This window comes from Salvelinus alpinus, chromosome 10 (genome assembly GCF_045679555.1).
Source record: "Salvelinus alpinus chromosome 10, SLU_Salpinus.1, whole genome shotgun sequence".
Classification (NCBI taxonomy): domain Eukaryota; kingdom Metazoa; phylum Chordata; class Actinopteri; order Salmoniformes; family Salmonidae; genus Salvelinus; species Salvelinus alpinus.
The window spans coordinates 34,550,195-34,562,199 of record NC_092095.1 but is presented as its reverse complement, the minus strand read 5'-3'; the positions used below and the strand labels follow the sequence as shown (position 1 = coordinate 34,562,199).

At 43.9% G+C, this 12,005-nt stretch overlaps 1 protein-coding gene across 1 annotated transcript in view; it reads right to left on the bottom strand.

Moving 5' to 3' along the window:
• Nucleotides 1-12,005, bottom strand: part of LOC139531977 (plexin domain-containing protein 2-like) — a 176,073-nt gene that overhangs the window by 100,360 nt on the left and 63,708 nt on the right. The window lies entirely within an intron of this gene.

Genomic DNA, 12,005 nt, shown 5'->3' with positions numbered 1-12,005 from the left:
GCTCTCTCCTCAATATAATTTGTAAGCCAAGACATTCTCAACTATAGACCTTAGTTAAACTGAAATGAGAAACGGGTTATATTGTACACCAGTGGATCCTAGCAGCATAATTACATAGAACAATAATATTTTTATGGTCAAAAAGGCAGTGGTCCAGCGGTGGAGCCAAAACTCTGGTCTGGTCATTAATCTTCTGCCACTCTCATAAATCACTGTCTCAGTGGACTATTCTTCATTGCTTTAGGGAGAAATTATACTACTTTGGATGAAACAAATGCAGAATAGCATTGAAGCAGTGACTCAGCATATTTAAGACATACCAGTGGCCCATAGTCATACCTAGCCTACCTAGGGCCAAGAGTTTTTCCTGGCCATGTGAGCTGACCAGGATAAACTCTGATCAGATCACAGTGAGGACAGTACACACACACACACACACACACACACACACACACACACACACACACACACACACACACACACACACACACACACACACACACACACACACACACACACACACACACGCCTCACGGATCCAAAAAGGTGGACCCGTCCTAAAATGGACCTGGTGCTTTCCCACCTAGACCCAATATGCATAAATAAATACAAATAATATAGAGACCCGTTCCGAACGGACCCGAGGACAACTAGACCCGTTCTGTATTAACCTGTTCGGATCCAGACCCGGTCCGATCCAATCTGAGGGAGGAAAGCTGTGGAAAAATATGTTTTTTAGCTACTTTATTATCCGAAGCTGATACAGTGTGAGAGGAGGGAGAGCGGTTCCGCTCAAGCAGGCAGGGGAGGGACCATACTGTGAGCGAGTGACATGGGGAGCAGGGAGGAGGGAGGGAGAGAGGAGAGACAGCAAGCAAGCCTAATAGTCTAATAGCTGCCATAGCTAGGTCATTTATCATCAAATATGATGGCGTAGTACCTGTCTTGGACTGCTTGTCTGCATCAAACCGGGACAAGAACCTAGTTAAGCTAGCTAACGTTAGCTAGCTAGACTAACTGAGGCTGCAGTGCATGCGCTTTCTGATCTTACAGTTACAAATAACATCTCCATTCAGAAAATGAAGTAGCAGCCTACCTGTTGGCTCTTGGTTGTTGTAGCCTGTTATTATACCATTTTTCTCTCTCTTTCTCTACTGCAGAAGTCGCGCACAGAAATGCACTAGCCCTTAGGGACAAGTCAGTTAAAATGACACATACTGTACCCGAGAACCGTGACAATCATATCAGATCCGACCCAGATCCGTGACATTATCCGGATCAGGTCTCGGGTATTCAGGTACAGGTGGATCTGCAAAGACCTCTAACGCACACACAAATGCATGCAAAAACACACACTCGTGACACCAGGCAGATCATCACTTCAGACAGTGTGTCCTAGAGCCTGCCTGGCACAGGTGTATCCTTTTAATCACTTTCCCACTTACATTTCTTCCCCCAGACTCGTACAAAAACTGACATTAGTTCAAAGCCTGCCTGCCTGACCGTTAATGTCATTCCAGCTCTACTAATGAGGTTAGTTGTAAAAACAAACAACAAACGGCTCCCCCCCACTCTCTCTCGCCTCATCCTCCCTCCCCTCCGTCCTCCCCTCTCTCTCTCTGGGCCCCAGATAGACCAGAAGTGTTCACCATGAGAGCAGGACTAGGGAGGTGAGAGTGGAGTGGAGGGGCTTAACATGCTAATGCGCCCAAAATGGAGGCTGACAGTTTCACTCTGTAATGAGCATCCGCAAAGTAAACAGCTCAGAGACCAGCTGCTGCACGGATGAGACCAGGGAGACTAACTAACTAACTCTCACACACACACACACACACACACACACACACACACACACACACACACACACACACACACACACACACACACACACACACACACACACACACACACACACACACACACACACACACACACACACACACACACACACACACACACACACACACACACACTTGCAGGAATAACTGCAAGAATTCTAAAGTTAATGCTGAGGACACTACACGGAGTCCAATGTGCTGTACTCTAAATGTACTACCGGCTTAACTAAACTGTATATATTGACATCACAGACAATGCCAGTCATCAGTGGCAGCAGGTAGCCTAGCGGTTAAAGAGCGTTGGGCGCATTAACAAAAAGGTTGCTGGTTTGAATCACCAAGCCGACAAACTGCCAATGTGCCCTTGAGCAAGCAAGGCACTTAATCCTAATTGTGCCTGTAAATCACTCTGGATTAGCGTGTCTGCTAAATAATGTGAATCACTAGACCACACGTATGAAACCATACTCTCTATCAGTAGACCACACTTTCTCTGTATCGGCTAATCTCTATCACTTTAAACCACAGGTCATTCTACAAGTCTATCAATAAAGTTTGGACAAATCTTTCCAGAAGTTCTTTAACTAAACACATTTGGATGCTGATCACAAGGCTAAAACATAACAAAGTTGACTGACGCAGACAGACTCCCAAACAGAATCATTGAGGCCCCTTTCACCACCACCCCCCCAGTGAGCTCTTCTCATTATGAAGTCTAGGCAGCTATGTCTGTTTGGAGTATGTAGCATGCTGCTAATTACTATTCAGATCTCAATGTTCTTAGGTGTCTAACACTGCCCCTGTAGCCAAGCATGCATATTCCCCCACACCGAGACAATGCATGCCTGCAAGATGCCCTGTCAAAGAACACTGTATATTTCGATCCAAGGGGAACCTACAGTATACATTCCAGGAACACATACATTGTCTCTCACCCTCCAAAGGATCTTTGTTAGACACTTCAATATATATGGTGGAAAGTTGGCAAAAGAGAATAACTCGGTACACACCATGACTGGAAAATAGAGACCCTTAACAAATGTGTTGTGCTTTTCATGGAATATCTTTCTCTGAGTCACTGTGAATAAAAAACACCTGCACTGGTGTCTGTTGATCGCTCTCTCTCTCTGTAATGGTTTATACTTCTCCCAACTGGTTCAGGGCCAGTGAACTCTCTCATTGTCAAGGAGAGACTCCATGGTCTGTGTTATTCATTTTAAAGGGGAAAGTACAGACCCCTGAGGAACACCCCGAATAAGTTCGTAGCAGGACGAGGCTTCTCCATGGATGTGTGAGTTCCTTCAGCTTTGTGTGAGAGAAAATCTTCCCCCTCTGTTCCTCTTTTACTCCCCCTGAATGCCCTGCAAACCTTTGCTGTGACTCTCAAGAGTGGCTCTGTTCGCCCGACTCACGCCTGTCAACACGACTAATCCACTAACGCCAGGAGAACTGTAATTTGGTTTCACCTAACGCTTTCAAGGACATTTAGGAGATCATGAAATCTCGGTGCAACCCTTCTTTTCATTCTCTTCCTGGTTATTAGGGTCCCGCTGGTTTTCCCCTTTCTCTGGTTGTCTACCTGACTCAATGGCACTGACAGGACGCTTCCGTACAAGGGTTCGCCCATACTGGAGAGAGGAATGTTGTGTGTGTGTTTGTGTTTGTGTGTGTGTGTGTGTGTGTGTGTGTGCATGCGTGCGTGCTGCATGTGTGTGCCCACAAGGAAAATTATAGGCTTTGGGGTTAAGTGTAGGGTTACAATTAGGGTTAGGGGTTACGTTAAGGGTTAGGGCTAAGTTTAGGACTAGGGGTTAGGGAAAATAGGATTTTGAATTGGAATCAATTGTTTGGTCCCCACAAGGATAGTAAAACAAATGTGTGTGTGTGAGTGAGAACGTGCGTGCGTACATGTTGGAGGGACACCTTTTGGCTCTGACTGTCTCTTTTTGAGGATGTCAGAGCACTCTTTTCTACCTCCCCATTGAAAGCAGCTCCATCAATGTAGCAGGAGCCCTTGCCAAGCACATGGAGATAAACTGGGGCACTCAGGTATGCACAGAAACCCTGGACATACAGTGCCTTGCAAAAGTATTCATCCCAATTGGTGTTTTTCCTATTTTGTTGCATTACAACTTGTAATTTAAATGGATTTTTATTTGGATTTCATGTAAGGGACATACACAAAGTAGTCCAAATGAGTGAAATGATTTTTTTAAAATAAAAAATAAAAGTTGTATTCACCCCCTTTGCTATGAAGCCCCTAAATAAGATCTGGTGCAACCAATTACCTTCAGAAGTCAAATAATTAGTTAAATAAAGTCCACCTGTGTGCAATCTAAGTGTCACATGATCTGTCACAAGATCTCAGTATATATACACCAGTTCTGAAAGGCCCCAGAGTCTGCAACACCACTAAGCAAGGGGTACTACCAAGCAAGCGGCACCATGAAGACGAAGGAGCTCTCCAAACAGGTCAGGGACAAAGTTGTGGAGAAGTACAGATCAGGGTGTGGTTATAAAAAAATTAAGTGGTCCTATGGACGGAGTATCTGTCCATAAGACCCCTTTAAACCATATACTCCACAGAGCTGGGCTTTATGGAAGAGTGGCCAGAAAAAAAGCCATTGCTTAAAGAAAAAAATATGCAACCATGTTTGGTGTTTGCCAAAAGGCATGTGGGAGACTCCCCAAACATATGGAAGAAGGTACTCTGGTCAGATGAGACTAAAATGTAGCTTTTTGGCCTTCAAGGAAAACGCTATGTCTGGCGCAAACCCAACACCTCTCATCACCCCAAGAACAACATCCCCACAGTGAAACATGGTGGTGGCAGCATCATGCTGTGGGGATGTTTTCATCTGCAGAGATTGGGAAAGAATTGAAGGAATGATGGATGGCGCTAAATACAAGGAAATTCTTGAAGGAAATCTGTTTGTCTTCCAGAGATTTTAAACTGTGACGAAGGTTCACGTTTCAGCAGGACAATGACCCTAAGCATACCGCTAAAGCAACACTTGAGTGGTTTAAGGGCAAACATATATATGTCTTGGAATGTCCTAGTCAAAGCCCAGACCTCAATCCAATTAAGAATCTGTGGTATGACTTAAAGATTGCTGTACACCAGCGGAGTCCATCCAACTTGAAGGAGCTGGAGCAGTTTTGCATGGAATAATGGGCAAACATCCCAGTGGCTAGATGTGCCAAGCTTATAGAGACATACCCCAAGAGACTTGCAGCTGTCATTTTTGCAAAAGGTGGCTTTACAAAGTATTGGCTTTGGGGGGTGAATAGTTATCCACGCTCAAGTTTTCAGTTTTTTTATCTTATTTGTTTGTTTCACAATAAAAAACAAATTGCATCTTCAAAATGGTAGGCATGTTGTGCAAGTTAAATTATACAACCCCCCCCCAGAAATTCATTTTAATTCCAGGTTGTAAGGCCACAAAATAGGAAAAATGCCAAGGGGGGTGAATACTTTCACAAGCCACTGTATAGCCAACTTAATGAGGCGGGGTTGAGAGACTGAGGGGTCAAGTGGTTGTTCTGGAGTTGACATGTATAAATAATGATCAAAAGCCATAGGGATCATATAAGACACTGAGGTCATAAATAACCTTCTGGGGATGTAGTGGATGTACCTCAGTGATGTATCGTTTTGACTTTATTACACCAGGAAGTTAGCCTTGTGAAACCAGCCTGATCTTGTGAACGCAGCAGTCAGTCTGCTTGACCAGGTTACCAGGAAGTCCCATTGAGGTCAGAAAACCCAAAGGAGTCTCCCCCTGGAATCCCCCACAGCTATCTTCCTGGTGAAATAAAGTCAAAATGAAACATCACTGAGTTTTAGGTGCGTCCCTTACACCTCGTCCCCAAGCACATGAAGATATCTACCTGGGACCAACTGGGGCCCTCAGGTATGCACACAAACCCTGGACATATAGCCTCCTTTATGACGTGAGGCTGAAAAAAAACAGCAAACGGTGAACACTTAGAGAAATCACACGTAATTGGATGTACACAATGTGAAATAATGAGGCTTCAATTAGTATGAATCCTATTCAATGGGAGTAAAATGACAATTATTTCTGCAATCGTGTCCGGCGGGTTCCCCTCATTAGTGATCATTCAGTGAGTGGTGTTGGCAGGAGTACTCTGTCATCATCCACAGACACAGCTGGGAGCCTTGGAAAGGTCAGCAAATAACTTCAGCCTTGAGCCAGAAAAGTCCGAAAAGATGATGATGTAAAAAGTAAATGGCACTGCAAACGACATTCCCCTACCTTTCTCTCCCCCCTTTGTTCCTCTTTAACGTTTCTGAGCACAACGGGTGAGCGGGTGAGTGGAGCTGGTTCACATGCTTGAGTTTTCAAAACCTACTTGATTTATTAAGCTTAATTAATCTCCTGAAGAAGACAAAAACAGTGAGGTTGTCCCTTATTACTCGATAAGGGAGTGAGAGAGAGGGGAACGAGGGAGAGAGAGAAAAATTGAGAAAATGCCCCAAAAAGAAAAGAAAGACCAAGCTTTTCTGTCTAACTGAGAGGGGATGAGGGAGAAGAGAGTGACAGAAGGGTTGGACATAGTCCTCTATGAGTTTGGGTTCTGTCTAACTCTCCTCATTGGTCTGTCTACTGTCGCTCGTCCACAATATTGATTCACAAGATCAACACTATACTACAGAGCAAAAATCCATAAAGCACATCAGCAATAACAGTGCGGCACATAGTACAGAAACTCTGCTTCTGCTCGGGAAGAAATCAAACGAATACTAGATAAAGGTACATCATTATATAGAAGATAAAAGCACTGGGTAACTATATGGGAGGTTTTCTTTTTTTTCAAAAGAGTGAGATGGGGGTGAGGGGGAAGGAAAAATGTACACTACTCATATTTTCTGTCAATCAATGACAGAGGCAAACTGCGAAAATGGCCTTCGCTCTGTCAAAAGAGAACTTGAACTCTCCTTGTCCCAGATATTCCCACAGGGTATGTTTGACATTGGCCAGATGGGCTGGCAGACAGACAGAGGAGACCTGATGCTCTCACACAAGTCAGATCAGAACCTCTCACATGAGGACGTACAGGGTCACCCAAGTGCAAGGGCAGGGGCATGGATGCACATACACAGAGAGAGGGAAACAACGAGAGAAGGAAACTGAGGGAATACATAGCGTGAGTCCAAAATAGCACCTTATTACCTTAATATGTAGTGCCCTATATATGGGACTCACTCATAGATAGAAAAGCCTTCCAGGAGGATATTTAGCAGCCATGTTCAATCTAAACAGAGGCTGTGGACAGATAAGCCAAGGCAGAGGGAAGATCTGACTGATGAGTTAATAGAGTTTTAATGAAGACGGTTGTCCCTCTCTAGGCCTGATCTCACATCAAATATGAGGTACAGGGACTGTCACCGCTCCTTCACAGACTTCCTCTGTACTCTCTCTGATAACACTCTTCACAATCAACTCTCAATTCATTTAATCAGTTAGAGCTGATCTTTTTGTGCAGAAAGTGATTGCAGCTTTCACTGTTGATTATAGTTAATTTTAGTCATAGTTTAGTTCTGAGAGGATAATTGTTTTGTGCTGTAGACACCTACGATTTGTCTGTTCCACAAAGTGTGGAGACAAAAGAGGAACATTAACAATAACACATTTGGGCCAGACATGGGAGCCATGCACACTCCCTCCAGACATTGTAATTATACAGAGGAACGCGTGCTGTGATCTCTACCTGTCCCAACATGTCCCTTGACTATTTTCTACCCTAAAACATAGACTTGTTATTACCCCATAGAGCTGACATGGACAGATTAGTAGTCCTCCGGGGACAAACAGCACCTGTTCAGTGCTGCTAAGACACTGAAAAGAGATGCATTCTCACTGCGTCCCAAATGATACCTTATCCCCTATTTAGTGAACTACTTTTGACCAGGGGCCATAAGGAATAGGAAATAGTAGTGGACTATATAGGGACTAGGGTGCCTTTTGGGATGCATTCCTAGTGACCACGCTACAGTCGTCATTTACACTCTAAGAAATGCTGGGTTAAAAACAACCCTGTTTGGGTTATTTGGTAACCCAGCACTGGGGAAATATTGGACAGAACACACGCTTGGTTATTTTGACCCAGCCAGTTGGGTTGTTGGGATTACCCAAACATGGGTTAATTTAACCATCAGTTGGGTATTTTCTACTCTCATGCTGGGTTGACCCCGCAGCTCTGTCTTTTTTAATGTAATCCTTAGGTTATTTTCAGGAGGCATGGCTTACTGGGGGTGTGGCTTTCAGATAGATCTTATTGGCCACCCATGAGAGTAAATGTCATTCCATACAGCAAGTTTACATACAGCAAATTCAAGGTGTTCTTATTTTTTTTACACATCCCTCTATGATATTAAGATTATGTATTACATATTATAATAAGATATGCCACCTTCTTGTATCCCAACAACAGGATTTACATAGGCTTTTAGGGAATTTATACAATTCTGTAAGCGTCATTGAATGTTCAAAAATGTCAATGTTCAACCTTAACGTGATAATTATACAAGATCACAGATGAATAGTAATGAAATTTACTCTAATGGGTGGCTAAAAATAACTATCTGAAAGCCACACCCCTACTAAACTATGCTTCCAGACATCTGAGCTAACCCACTGGGGCATATCCCAATAACCCAGCACCAATAACCCAGCACCCAGCATCAATAACCCGTCTTTTTAAAAAAAGAAAACAACCCAACTAAGTGACACCACGCCTGCAAGACAGCAGTTGGGTCTACCAAACACCCAGAGTGTAGAGTGGTGGGCTGGCTACCTGTTCTTCTTTTGAAATCTATGAAACCCACACGCACGTAAAAGCACAATGGCACACACACTGGCTGAAGTGATCCCTGTGCTGTTAAAGTAGGGGAGACAAGGGATAAAACACTCTCAAACTGAATGCAAATCATCTCTATGACAGTCACCGCTTGATACATCCTGTCTGACTACGTCATGCCCACACGATTGCTGCAGACATGTTGTTTTGTCAACAATTAGTCCCATCTTTCTAGATGAAGTCTCCGCATTACAAGCATCTGCTGAGCTACGGGGTGAGACTGCAAATAGGACACAAAGAGACTTCTGGAATCGACAATGTTCCAATACATTATCCAGGGGGGAACAGCGAAATTCAGAACTCCACAGCACAGAAATCCACAGCACAAAGTCATCAAGGCCCCCCTACGGACCCTGGTCAAAAGCAGTGCACAACATAGGAAATAGGGTGCCATTTGGGACTTAACCTAATGCAACCTAGTTCACTCGGGTACATGCATTACAGATTTATATTCAAACAGGGTAGGAACAGAGTACTGTCATGGACAACACGTGTCAAGAGTGACATTCGATTATGCAGACCATATAAAAAATATTAAAGTGGAACAAAGTACTCCCAATAGCCTTGTAACATGGTTGGGTCTGTCGTAAAAATAAAAGTGTGTGCCACAGGCCGAGCGGAAGAAAGAGGCGAGAAAAACGGGCCATAAATAATAATACCAATCTGCACCCATCCAAAGTGTTAATTACATTCACACGAGAGCTGGGGGAGATGAATTAGCTCAAGACTAATGTTGTGTTCACACACTGTTCCACAGTGCATCGGGGAAACTGATCCAATGAAGAGGTCTGTTAGAGTGTGTGTTTGGGTGGGTAGAGACAGTGTGTGTGTGTGTGTGTGTGCATGTGGAGGGTAACATTCTGGTTTAGCTCGAGGTCCAAATGAAATGAAATCTCTTTCAATTTGTTACATCTGAAGCAGATTTCTCTCACCCGGGTATACACCTTACAGATCCATATTCAACAAGGCTAGGAGCAGATCAATAATGCAGTCATTGAAAGATGGCCTTACTTTAAAGACGAATGTCCATTCAGTTTATCACCAGAATCCTTTATGGAGAGTATGTGAAACTTGGTAATTACATGGAGTTTCCTGAGCAAAGGCCCCTAGTCACAAATACAGTCACAAACCTCAATCACAGGGTTACAAACCTCAATCACAGGGTCACAAACCCCAAATACAGGGTCACAAACCCCAAACACACGGTCACAAACACAGACTAGAACCACCAGTGAGTCTGCCCTCACCACTGTGGCTTTCGTGATATAATCAGTGGTTCTCTTTACTCAAAGACTTGGGTAAAGAGCTTATGCATTGTACAGAACACACTGCACTTACTGTAACAAACAAACACACACAACACACACACAGAGAAGACATGGAGGGGGAGAGCATGAAAAATAGAGAAAGAGAAGTAAAGAGAAAGAGAGAAAGATGGAAGAGCCGGAGAGAACCACAAAGGGAAGTGAATTACTGCCTAATATTACTGTATGGTGTGAGTGACAGAGGACATGTGGAATTCCACATTCTGGTCCGCCAGCCATGGAGTGGGTCATATTTCGCTAGATTGAGTGATAGCGTACAGGACAGAGTGCTGTGTGAGAGAGTGTGTGTGTGTTTTGCTCCCAGTGTATGTATAAGAGTGTGTTTGTTATTCACCGCAGAAAAAGCATGAGAAACATTGTCGTGGAATTATTTAACACATTTCACATTAAAGCACTCTCATCTGAGCAACCTCAATCTCTTTTTCCACTCTTCTCCTCGCGTACATTGCTCCCTCGTAGGTGTTACTTAGCAGAGGCGTACGTTTAAAGTCAGAGCTGTAGTGGCAGTGAATGGACTGGGTTAGGACGTGTAAAAAGCCTTGAGCTCCACTCAGACAAGCCACTTCACTTCAATACTAGTCCCTTCATCCCCTAAGCTTTCACATATGTCTATGTGTGTGTGTGTGTGTGTGTGTGTGGTCTAACTTTACTATCCTTTTGGGTAGCAAAAGTCCTCATATGCATAGTAAAACAAGAAAAATCGTAGGTCCCCAAAATGAGAAATCCTATTTTAGGCTTAGGGGTTAGGTTTAAGGTTAAGGGTTACGTTTAAGAGGGTTTCTGTTTATGCTGGTATTAAATCTTGGGTTGCACGGGCCTTTTGCAACTTTCTGCCCTGTTTCTATATTGTACATCCGACCAGTCTGGAGAGGATGGGAGAACACGAAAGGCCGAGAGCTCAGAGGGGTCACCCATAACAGTTCAACAGGAGGAAGAGACTTATTGATAAAGTGCTGAGGAATTGGGGTTAGGGTTAAGGTTAGGGTTACGGTGGCGGTCAGGTTAAGGGTTAGGAAAAATTGGATTTTGAATGGGAATACATTTTTTGGGTCCCCACTTGGATATTGAAACCAATGTTTGTGTGTGTATGTGTGTGCGCGCACATGTACAATATTTCTTCTACTTCTCAGACTTTCCCATCACTGTGAGAAGTTATGGTAACTAAGACAGGGATCATTACAGTAAGAGAGCAGGTAGGGACAGATTCTGTCTACCTGAGAACCAGAGATGGACTCAGTTCCCACGTCTCTACAGTACAGGACTTGGAACAGGATCATTGGCTCAACCTTTTGATTACCATCCAGTGTAAGGAAACCATTGAGTTTGATTTAGGCCTCCTGAGTGGCGCAGTGGTCTAACGCACTGCATTGCAGTGCTAGTTGTGCCACTAGAGATCCTGGTTTGAGTCCAGGCTGTGTCGCAGCCGGTTTCCTGTTTCCTGTGACACATTGGTGCGGCTGGCTTCCGGGTTAAGCGGGCATTGTGTCAAGAAGCAATGCGGCTTGGTTGGGTTGTGTTTCGGAGGACGCACGGCTCTCGATCTTCGCCTCTCCCGAGTCCGTACGGGAGTTGCAGCGATGGGACAAGACTGTAACTACCAACTGAATATCAAATTGGGGAGAAAAAGGGGTAAAAAAAATATGCCTATAAAAAAAAAAGTTTGATTTAATGTTATACTGGTATATCAGATAACTTCACTTTTTGGGAATGAAAATTAGGAAATGAGGGTCATTTCAATCACATCGATCAAGGTTGGTGCTTTGGTCTAAATACACTGCCGTCAATTTAATGGCAATCTCTTAAGAGGAGTGTCTGCAGTCCAAACAGTGTGTATGAGGGGACCTTGCTTGTGCCAGAGACCCTTTAACTGAGTTTATCTATCTTTGTTTGTGTGTGTGTTTGCGCGTGTGTGTGTGTACATGCATGCGTGTGTGAATGTGTGCGAATGTGTGCGTGC